Source organism: Macrotis lagotis, chromosome 1, assembly GCF_037893015.1.
Source record: "Macrotis lagotis isolate mMagLag1 chromosome 1, bilby.v1.9.chrom.fasta, whole genome shotgun sequence".
Classification (NCBI taxonomy): domain Eukaryota; kingdom Metazoa; phylum Chordata; class Mammalia; order Peramelemorphia; family Peramelidae; genus Macrotis; species Macrotis lagotis.
The window spans coordinates 873,272,014-873,284,578 of NC_133658.1; positions in this window are offsets into that span (position 1 = coordinate 873,272,014).

Consider the following 12,565-nt stretch of genomic DNA (forward strand, 5'->3'; position numbering starts at 1 on the left):
TCCCTTGATAAAGATCCCAAAATAAAAACTCTCAGGAATACTATAGCCAAATTCCAGAACTCCTGAATAAAAGAGAAAATATTACAAGCAACCAGAGACAATTCAAATATTGTGGAGCTACAGTCAGGATAACATAAGATTTAGCTGCTTCTACATTGTGGGCTCATAGGGCTTGGAATATTATATTCCAGAAGGCAAAAGAGCTTAGGTTACAACAAAGAATCAACTACCCAGCAAAAGTGAACATACTCTTTTCAGGGGAAAAGAAGGCCATTAAGTGAAATGGGGGGGGGGGGGGGGGGGGGGGGGGGCTTTCAAACTTCTTTTGAAAAGACCAGAGCTGAACTGAAAGTTTTATCTTCAAGTCCAGGACTCAGGTGAAGCATAGAGAGCGTGGACAGAAAGGGCAAATTATGAGGGATTTAATAATGTCGAACTGCTTGTATTCCTGAATGGGAAGAAGATACTGATAACTCACATGAACCTTCTCATTAGGACAATTAGAAGGAGCATATATAGGCAAGGCACAGGAGGGAGCTGAATATGAAGGTATAATATAATGATGGATTAATGGGCAAGAAAGGAATATACTGGGAGAAGAATGGGCTAAAACTCACATAAAAGAGTCAAGAAAAAGCTTTTGCAATGAGGCTGAAGGAGGGAAGATGAGGGAATGAGTGAGCCTTCACTAACCGGAAGTGGCTCAGAGAGAAACTATGATACACACTTAATTGGATATAGAAATCTATCTTACTCTAAAGGAAAACAGGAGAGGAAAGGGATGGGAGAGGCTGGGGGAAGGAAGGGAATAATAAAAAAGGGAAGATGGTGGGAGAGGGTAGTTAGAACTCACTTTTGAGGAGGGACAGGGTGAAAGAGAGAGAAAATAGATTAAATGGGGGTAGGGAGGAATAGGATGAAGGAAAATACAGCTAGCAAAAGAAACTGAGAAACTGGGGGGAAAATATTGAAGCAATTCCTCTAATGGACTTATGATAAAGAATGCTATCCATCCCAAAGACTGAGCTGATGATATCTGAATACAGACAGAAACACACTTTCCCCCCTCTATTTTTCTTGAGATTTCTCTTTTGGAAGGGGGGATTATGTTCACACTTACAACATGACTATTATAGTAATGTGAAAAAATGAAAGTGCTCTTTAAAAAGAAATCTACATTTTCTCCATTACTCTGCCCAAGTGGTGGTTCTACTGCACTTGATCACAAGGTCATCAATTTAAAGACCAGTTGATGCTCAAACATGAATCTAGTGGCTTTTTGTGACATACTTGGAGTCTGAATGTCCTCCACTCACTTTGTAATGTATTCATGTGATTCATTCTCTTTCCCTGCCTGTAGACTTAACTATTATAAGGTTTCTCAAATTTATTGTTACATTATGTTAAAATAACAAAATTTGAAAAATAATCATACCACAGAAACAAATTTGTTAATGTCATCCAAAGCATGAAGTTGAATATTCCCTATTTTCTAGCAATTCTTTTATATACACATTTTCCCATTATTTCAAATTATGTGGTTTACTTTTATGTGCTTTTAGGTTCTTTATTAAAAGCATTATTTACCTTTGAGGCATTTCCCTTGATTTCCAATTTCATAATTGGAAAGTCCTAGGTCATTTAAAGCCTTTTTGATTTCTGACAGTGCTAGTAAACAATCTGTTCTATTTATATATCAGATTTAAAGGTCTTCTGACTTCTGCCAACATGACATAAATAGAATTATTAAACCTATTCAGATGCATTATTCAATTGTATGGCCTGAGAGAAGTTGTTTATCATCTCTGGGCCTCAATTACCTCATTCATAAAATAGAATACGATGCTAGTATCACCCCACAGAGTTGTGAGGGAAAGCTGAAAACTGTGAGGCCCTATATAAATGAAAGACTATTAAGTGCCTATTCATAATTATGTATTTCACTTGTTACTTAGTTTCTTTGTTACTATGAAAATAAATGTCCTCTCTTGAATGACTTGGTAGATATTGGCAAGCCTTCATTTTTGTTGCTTCTGTCAAGACTGATAAGAATTTGAAGCATGCCACCATTTGCAAGTTAGGACTTAATCTCTTTTGCTAAAATAATATGGAACAATGCCAATAAATGATCTTATGTCACTTAAAAGGTGTTTTTTAAGTTATGATAAACCTACCCTACTCTTGTGTCTTATGATTAAGATGTCAAATGCTGTGCCCTGTTTTCTGTAATTAATGGTGAAGGTGTGAAGGTCTTAAAAACTTTTGTGCCTCCCAAGCTGCCCCCTCCCTTGACCCTTCATTTACTGCAAGGTTTTTGTGTTTTCACTGATATTATCCCTAGTGGATGTTCTTTTTTGAATTTCTGTAGCCAAGATTATCTGGTTGACACCCTTATGGTAGTGAGCTCCTTGGAAGGAATTGAGCTAGCCTAATCCTTAGATAATTTATTCTCCACTAACTGACTCTTGCACCTTTCTGATTTGATAGAGCCTGACTAAGCTTAAGATCTACTGGCTTAGATCTTGGGTTATAAATGCCCTTTCTTGGGTGCTGGAAGTACAAATTGAGCCTGTTAATAATTTATTCTTACAATTGCCTTAAAAATACTTTGATATTAAATGTAATTCTTTTTTGGAAATAAAAAGATAGCACTGAATTTTTTCAAGTCCTTGTTTCCATATACTGATCTTTAAATCATTTCTAATTCAGCAATGGCAAATGAGATCTTTTTTCCCTATGTTTTTCCTGTTTTCTGTAACAGGAAGGCCAAAGCAGAGCACTTCCTGCCCAATTCATTTAGGTTTAAAGTGAGTATTTTTACCTTTCTATCAATCTAGTGAAATCATTGCCCAGTCCGCAGGATATTTAAATAAAAATTTAAAATTTGTTAGAAGCTAGTATTCCAGGTCAACTATAAGTAAGAACTGGTGTCCTGCCAGTTCTCTCTAGAAGTGTGGAGATGAACTTGGAGTATAGCAGTCACAGTGCCATTGGGGACCACACCCTTGGCACTAGCAGAGTTGGGTTTGAGTCCTGACTGCTACTTGTAAGATCAGTCTGTCAATAATATATTTGTTACTCTGTGTCAGGAGCTGAAAACAGCTGAACAATAACAAAGAGCTGAGGAGATTAAGAAGTGAAACAACATAGAGGGGAAAGGAAAGAGAACAATTCAGGACACCCAGGCATGATTTGGATGGAGACTGAGAGAGGGTAAGATAAGCAGGAGGAGAGCTAGCAGAGAATAATGTCCTCAATATTCAGAAGAGAGTTTTTTTTTCAGAAGAGAGTTTTAAGAAGAAATTAATAGTGCCCCAGTCTGTGGAGAAGTCAAAGAAGATGTGGATTGATAAAAGTTATTAGATTAAGCAATTAAGAGATCATTGGTAACATTGGAGAGAACACTTTCAGCTGAATAAGAGAATTAAAGGTAAGGGGAATGAAGCAGAAGCACCTAGTAGGGATAGATAGATTGAGTAGGGTCTTGGAGAAGACATGAATGTTTGTAGGCAGTGGAAAAGCAGCTAGAAGACAGAGAGAGACTGAAGATAAGTAAGAGGGAAGATGATGGGAAAGACAATCTCTTGGAGAAGATGGGATGGTGAGGGGGCTTGTTAGGGTGAGGGGCCACTTCATCTGAGGCAGAAATGAAAGAAATCATGGCAGAAGGCATCTGGATTATAGGAGATTAGTAGGAGGGGGAAAAAGTTCTCTGGGAATAACTTCAATTTTTTTTAATTCAAGTTTATTTTATTAAAATTAAAGCACCAGTCTGCCAAAAACTAAACATTCAATACATAATAACAAAGACTACTGTATCAGATATCCTTCAAATTGGATTAAGCGATTCCTCCAAGAAGAAAGAAATTTGTCATCTGATTGGCTAGCATTACTCAGGAACAAGATCCACCACTATGTGAATTATGGCCCATTAATTTCAACCTAGGGCTATAAAAATGAAAGTTAGGTGTCATCAATTTGTAAAAAGGCATTATAAATTTACACAGTGTTATAAAATGCCTAAAAATATTTACATGGTTATTATAAAAGAGCTAAATTTTAAGCAGCAATTGGGTGGTTAGACTCATGGTGATGCTTGTTATTCAAACAGAAATGCCTTCAATTTTTTCAGCAAAATAAGGCAAGTATCTCAACAGAGAGAGTGGGGGAAAGGGGAGGAAGAGGATTTTAAGGAGTGATAAAAAAAAGCTTGGAAGAGAGGTGGAGCCAAGAAGGCAGGGATTCCCCAAGCAAACCACTCCAAATTCTTTTAAATAATGACTTTAACCAAATTCTGTAGTGATAGAACCCTCAAAAAGACTGAGTGAAACAATTTTTCAACCTCAGAAAACTTGCAAGATTGGGTCTGCTGCACCAGGGTGAGAGAGGAGCACAGAGCAATATGGGTCACACTGCAGCAAAACAGTTCCAGCCATGCAGGAAGAGACACTGGGGTGTCTAAGTCAGTGGCAGTGGTGGCAGTTTTCAGACCTCAGCTCAGAAATTGCCAATGGACAACTTGGAAGGTCAGCAGAAAAAATCTACCACACTGGGGTGAGATTGGAGCACAGTCCAGCACAGGCCTCAGCAGATAGACCTGACCCCAGCAATCCAGGAGCAGACCTTGGGAGCCATTGAATCACAGAGGCAGCTGCTCCCAGAGATCTCAATTTATGGATAGTAAGGGGGTCAGAAGGAGATTACAGGAGTCTCTTTGCTATCACTGAGGCAGGACTCTGTTACTTTATCCATACTAGATCTGGGTCAAAGTCTGGGGCCCCATTCCCAGGAAGAGAAGCAGAAGCACCACAACAGGACTTAACAGCTTACAGGGATCCTCCTCACATATTAAAAATCAAAAGAGGCCCAAAAAACCATGAGAAGAATGCCTTAAAAAGCAGAATTGAAAAAATGGAAAAGGAAATACAAAAGTTCATTGAAAAAAAATAATTCCTTAAAATGTAGTATGGATGACTGTGAGAAATCAAGAAATAATAAAACCAAAAGAATGAAAAAAAAATGTGAGATATCTCATTGGAAAAAAAAATGACCTGGAAAACAGATCCAGAAGAAATAATTTAAAAATTATTGAACTACCCAAAAGTCAGGATCAAAAAAAAAATCCTAGATGTCATATTTCAAGAAATTATCAAAGAAATTGCCCTGATATTCTAGAAGCAGAGGGTAAAATAGAAATTGAAAAAATCCACTGGTTGCCTCTTGAAAGAAATACCAATATGAAAACTGCCAGGAATGTCATACTCAAATTTCAGAGCTCCAAATTCAAGGAGAAAAATATTATAAGCAGCCAAAAAAATCAATTCAAATATTGTGGAGCCACAGTCAAAATAACAGAAGATTTAGCAGCTTCTACATTAAAGGTTTCCAGGGCCAGGAATATGATATTCCAGAAGGCAAAAGAATTGAATTACCACCAAGAAGCAACTACCCAGCAAAATTGAATATAATCTTTCAGGGGAAAGCTGAACATTCAATGATTATGAGACTTTTTTTTTAGGTTTTTGCGAGGCCGCACAGCTAGGTAATTATTAAGTGTCTGAGACTGGATTTGAACCCAGGTACTCTTGACTCCAGGGCCGGTGCTTTATCCACTATGCTACCTAGCTGCCCCAGATTATGAGACTTTTAAACTTTCCTGATGAAAAGACCAGAGCTAAACAGAAAATTTGATCTTCAAATATGACTCAAGTGAAGTATAAAAAAATAAATAGGAAAAGCAAATCATAAGGGACATAATGATGTTGTACTGCCTATATTCCTGGATGAGATGATGCTGATAACTCATATGAACTTTCTCATTTATTAGGGCATTTAGAAGGAGCATTTACAAGGCACAGGTGGGAATTTAATTTGACTGGATAATATATTTAAAAAGATGGAGCTAATAAGTGAGAGGGGAATATGTACTGGGGTAAAGAGGGAAGTAGAATGGGATAAGTTATTTCACATAAAAGAGGTAAGAAAAAGCTTTTTTAGTGGAGAGGGAGGTGAGGGGGAGTGAGTGAACCTTACTTACTCTAGTCCAAATTAGCTGAGAAAGGTATCAATTGAGACAGAAATCACTATTACCCTAGAGGAAAGTAGGAGGGGAAAGGGGAATGGGAAGATGGAGGTAAGAGGGAGGAAAGATTGTGGGAGGGGATATTCAGCTGCAAAACACTTGAGGAAGGACAGGCTGAAACTAGAGAGAGAGAGAATAAATGGGGGTGGGGGAAATAGGATAGAATGAAATACAATTGGCAAAATATTGAATCAAGTTTCTCTGATAAAGACCTTAATTCTCAAACATAGAGAACTGAGTAAGATTTATAAAAATACGTGTCATTCCCCAATTGATAGATGATGAAAAGGGTTTTTTTTTTTTAACAATTTTCAGAGGAGGTTAGCAATGCTATTTATTTAAATCATTTTTCAAAATGTCCTCATTATTGATAGGAGAAATGTGGGTTGGAGCAATTTCTGAATTACTTTCTTATACCTAGTGGATTCGCCAATAGGACATTAAGAGATGACAAATGTTGGAGGGGATGAGGGAAAATAAGATTAATGTGTTATTAAAGGAATTGTGAAGTGATACTACAATTCTATAGAGCAATTTTGAACTATGCCTACAGGGCTATAAAACAATGCATACCTCTTGACTTAGCAGTTCCATTACTAATCTATATAAGGGCAGTTAAGTGGTACAGTAAGTAGATAGAGCACTGGCCTAGGAGTATGGATTGTGGTAGTTCAAATCTGGCCTCAGACTCTTGATCTTTCTAGCTGTGTGACTTTGGACAAATCATTTAACCCTGATTGCCTCGCATCCAGGGCCATCTCCAGTCTTCTGATTCTTATCTGGTCACTGAAACCAGATGATTCTGGAGGAGGAGGTGAGAGTAGTGACTTAGCACAGTACTCCCTCACTCAAATCCAATTCGTGTGCTTATCATGCATTACCTCCCTGATGTCATGGACCTCTTCAAGCACAAAGGACAAACATCATCAAGTCTAATTACCAGAAGAGAAGAAAAACATGGAAGAAAAAGGACCTATATGTATAAGGATATAAGCAAAAAACTGGATATTGAGGGAATGCCCATCAGTTGGGGAATGACTGAATTGAGGGGATGCTCTCAGTAAAAAACTTAACATGAGCAGATGCAATAAGGAATGTACGATATACAAAGTAATAGCAATATTGTAAGATGATTGGCTGTGAATGACTTACCTTTTTTCCTTAGCAATGCTGTGACTCAAGACAACTCTGAAAGACAGAGCTAATGATGTCTGAAAACAGACTGATGTAAACTTTTTTTTAATTACATTTTTCTTGATGTTTCTCTTTTCTTGGGGAGGGGGAGAGTCATGCTTACTCTTACATTATTATTATGGTAATGTTTTTCATGACTACACATTTCTAACCTGTATCAAATAACTTGCTTTCTCAATGAGGGGGATTGAGGTAGGAGGAAGGGAGGGAATTGGGAACCAAAGGTTTTAAAAGTGAATGATGAAACATGTTTTTGTATGTAACTGGGGGAAATAAAATAAGCTTTTAAAAAAGGTTCATAAGAGCTGCTGTGATTAGGAAGATAGTAAGTTAATTAGAGAGGTAAAAAAATAATAGTTAAGGACTCATAAATTTGTGGTGAATCCAGTTAGTTACCAGGATAGTAGTGAACCAAAAACCTAGAGAAAAGAAGAGTCTTAAGAATAGTGGGGTCGACAATGTCAAAATCTACAGGGAGGTCAAGAAGAATGATGACCAAGAAAAGGCCATAAGATTTGGCAATTCAGAGATCACTGATAATTACGTAGAGAGCAGTATAAGAGCTTAGGCTTTGTCAACCTCATTTTTGTGATGAAGAAGTGAGATGATCAGCATAAAAACTTTATAAGTGGTAAAATGTCTGTAAAACTTGCCAAATGGTAAAATCATTTACAAATGATTTTCAGGTACATATATTAGATCAGAGTGTGAGGATAAGGCCAAATTTCCAGGCATTAATACAGATCTTACCAAATTCATCCCCCCCCTTCTTTTTCTTCTTTCCAGCCTTAGGAGATGCCTGTCAAGGTGCAAACTCTTCTTTTTTAGGTTTTTGCAAGGCAAATGGGGTTAAGTGGCTTGCCCAAGGCCACACAGCTAGGTAATTATTACGTGTCTGAAACCCATTTTGAACCCAGGTACTCCTGACTCCAAGGCCGGTGCTTTATCCACTATGCCACCTAGCCACCCCAAGGTACAAACTCTTAACTTTTAGTAAGATATTTGGTAATTGTGATTTCTCCTTAGGGAAAAGCAAAAAGTAAAAAAAAACCCCCAACAAAAAAGCTACCTGAGCAGCTTACTAATAGTAGTTTGTTTTGATAAGGTAAATCTATAAAATAATGCTTAGGATCATGGATACTATATCTTTTTTTTTTTTTAGATTTTTCAAGGTAATGGGGCTAGGTGGCTTGCCCAAGGCCACATGGCTAGGTAATTATTAAGTGTCTGAGGTCGGATTTGAACCCAGGTACTCCTGACTCCAAGGCCAGGGCTCTATTCACTGCGCCACCTAGCCACCCACAGATATTATATCTTAAAGTACTATGATAAACTTAGTGAAAGCAGACACTTTTGAAAAGTACCAAGTAGAGTATCTTATACTTAGCTGACTTAGATACTCTAGTAGATGTCATCTTATGGATGTGGGTATCCCCACCTACAACCTGATTACAACCCATCCACATCTACTTTATCTTGAGTAACTACTTGGGATGGCTTGTCTTGGTTATCTCACTTAGCTTTTTTTTTTTTTAGGTTTTTTGCAAGGCAAATGGGGTTAAGTAGCTTGCCCAAGGCCACACAGCTAGGTAATTATTACGTGTCTGAAGTCGGATTTGAACCCAGGTACTCCTGACTCCAGGGCCAGCGCTTTATCCACTGCGCCACCTAGCCGCCCCCTCACTAAACTTTTAAAATTTGTTTCTCCTCCACCTTTTCTTTCTTTTGTTACTCATCTTTCACCATGCTCTATGCTTTTATGAGTTTGCATTCTCAACTAGGATTACTCTTGATTGCCCTGTATTTATGTTGGGTAAGAATCATAGATTATAGAGTTGGAATAGAGTTTGTATGTCACCTAATCCAACACCCTCATTTACAGTTATGGAAAATGAAGTAGATAAGAGAGAGATTAAATGACTTGCCCAAGATCACATAGGCAGGGAGGGACAGAAATGAGATCTGAACTCAGATGACTATTTCTAGCTATGTGACCTTGGACAAATCATTTAACCCTGATTGCCTTATATCCAGGGCCTTCTCCAGTTTTCTGGATTCATATCTGGTTACTGAAACCAGATGACTTTGAAGGAGGAGGTGAGACTAGTGACTTAGCAGATAAGAGACTTCCAGGCTTAGTGCTCTTTCCTCTACAGCAGTCTAAAATAGCTTTCATTCTCTTTTAGTCTCCTCATTATAGAACTTTGTGCTGGTTAAACTTAAATGAGGGGCAACATTAAGTAGATGATTGTTCTTGGATCCAGGAAGGCCTAGTTTCAAATCATGCCTCTGAAATATGCTGGCTGTGGGATTCTGGGCAACTTCTCCAACCAAGATGCAGATTTGCACCAATAGAGGATGCTTCCTGCTTCATTGAAATGATAGATCCAATTCCCATCTCTATAAAATTATAACTGATACTGGTTTCCTTAAGCATTTTTTGGTATAAACTAGATAAAATAGGTCAGACTGGAGCTGTTTTAACTTCATGCCATATTTTTAGCAGTTTTGATTACTGTTTTGAGTTAATTTTAATCTTCGTTCCAACAAAGTTTATGTTTTAACAATTCAGACAAGTCAGGAATGATTCCCACATCAGTAAACATTTCCCATCATGAAAATAAGTTTTTATTTGGAAGAGGTATAAAGACAAATAAGCATTTTACCTCCAAAGTGTTTGATATTTACCCAAATAATTATATTACAAATTTTAACACAAAGGAAAAACAGTACAAGGAGTGAACTATACTATGCTTGAGAGAAAAAAAAGGTCTTTGAGAAATGTTACCTCTCTGCCACCTCATGTGCTCTAAATTTGTCCATTTCCCCTGGGCTCTGTAAATACTTTTTGGGTACTGTGCTCCTGGTTTAGAGGGATGTTTTGAACCAACTCTCAGGCATGGTATAGTTCACTCCTTGTACTGCTCTACAATTGCCTATCTTAAATATGTCTAATTGTTTTGAGTTCCTGATGTGGAAATTGCCATCTGTTGTTTGAAAGACAGGCTAGAACTCCCCTATGGAGTCCAAATTCTCTAGACCTTTTGAAGTTTGCCAAGATTTTTTCTGGTCAAGGGGTAGCGGATAAGACAAGGACTCTCCCCCTAAATATTTTATCCTTCAGGGGCTTGCCTGATATCTCTTCAATCAATCCCAGAATATTTTCTGTATAACATCTTTTCATTCATCCAGTGGGCTGGAAAAAAGCATCCTACTTCTTATTTCCTTATGTCCATTACATGACCTGTTTCTTCACTCCACCTCAGTGAGTTACAAGAGACATTTATGCCCTGGAACTTACCATTAAGCACCTGTTCTCTATCCTTAATAGAAAACTAACATTCCTCTGACTTTAACCTCCTATCACTTCAACTCATTTATCTTAAATCTGTTCTTTATCACAAATATAAATTCCTCTACTGATGAGTACTTGTTCATTTAACCTGGTTTGTAACTTTTTTCCTATTTCTCCAATCATGATTATAGTCAAGCAATTCAATTCTATGTCATTTCCTTATGAATTTCTCAGCAACTTTTCCTATCATTTAGCCCTTGCAAAATCTAGCCCTGGTGTACTTCTACCATCTGCCTCTTCTACCCCTAATGATATACTACTGAACAGAGATGGAGAAAGGGATAAAGCCATAGTGACTAAACAAGCTATAAATTTATGTTATCTAGTTTCAACTAGGTTCTCCTTGATGCGAGGTGATCTTTTTATTCCTATCATTCTATCAATATACTGCTAAAGCTATTCTTTTTTTTTTTTTCCTTCTCAAGCTTCCTCTATATGTCCTGGCTCTTACTTTTTCAACTGAGGATGTTGCTTCTTACTCTATTAAGGAAACATAAGGTTATTCACCTATCTCACTTTTCTCCTGATCTCAAAACTGCTTTATTCTCCCTTAGTCTCTCTTAATTCCTCTCAGTCTTTAGTAACCTTCTCTTTTTTTTAGGTGTTTTTTTGTGTGAGGCAAATGGGGTTAAGTGGCTTGCCCAAGGCCACACAGCTAAGGTAATTATTGAGTGTCTGAGACTGGATTTGAACCCAGGTACTCCTGACTCCAGGGCCGGTGCTCTATCACTGTGCCACCTAGTCGCCCCTAAATCTCCTCTATCCTTAAAAAACCCCCAAACCCAAAACAAAACCCAAAAAAAAAACCTATTTCATTAGATTCCACCATCCCCTCAAATTATTCTCTTACATCCTAGGATTTTTAGGAGTCAGCTTGAACTGGCTGTTGAGAGTTGAAAAAATTTTGAAGTAAGCATTTACAGCTAAGAAGTCAGTATTTTTAGTGCAGATTAAATTTAAAAATGTATATTCATAAATTTTTGTTTCTGGACAGCCTGCTTGTAAATAATCTATCAGCATATTTGGTCTATAAACAAAGCTTGAGTTCATTAAGAGTGCAGTAGAAGCCTCAGAGAGTGAAATCATCCCAGACCGGTGGCCTGGTTATTTTTAGTCCTTGGTTTTTGAAGAGGACCAATGACATCAGAGGGTGATATCTTAATTCTTGTGTGATCTAGTTTTAAGTGAGGCAGAGCTGCACAAAGCTGTCTGCTCACTCTTCAGAGTCATCAAAGGTCAGTGGCAAGACAGAAATCAGGATGACTCTTGATGGCCTGGATGACCTTGGCATCTTCAGTCTGACCAAGCTGTTTCAGCTGCCTTCATTGTCACTGGGATAAATTGTTTTCATTCTGCCTGGGGAAGTCTTCACAAGCTTGAGGAAGACATCCCCTACTCATAGATGGGATGGGTTTGAGGCTTGTCCATTATCCTAAACATGATTTAGCCCATTTGGTAAGGCAGTTTCTGAGGTGTGGCCACTGTTCATGCTACAGCTTCTTGGAGCCATCTGTGAGAGTTGAGTTCCAGGTGGATACCAAAAGTGGATGAACAACCCTGAAAAGGACTCAGCAAACCCTCACACCAGAATGCTGGTCCTCCTGGACCATGCCCTGCCCCCCCCCCACAAAGTAAGAGCTATTTAAATGCTTCTGCCTTTCCAGCAACCTGTTAACCTCTTACTTCCCATTCTTCCTTTTTTCACAACTGTAGATATGACAGTTATTTGGATCTAGCACCTCTCTCCACTCCTATATTTACCACTTTGATTCAAACCTTCACTACCTCTGGACTAGACTCCTCGGCTGTGGTCTCCATTCCCCACACTCAAAGCATCATCTGATCAGGTCATTTTCCCATTCCATAAACACCGATGCTTCCTATTCCTTGGAACCCAATGTAAACTACAGTCTAGTCTTTAAAAGTTTGGTCCA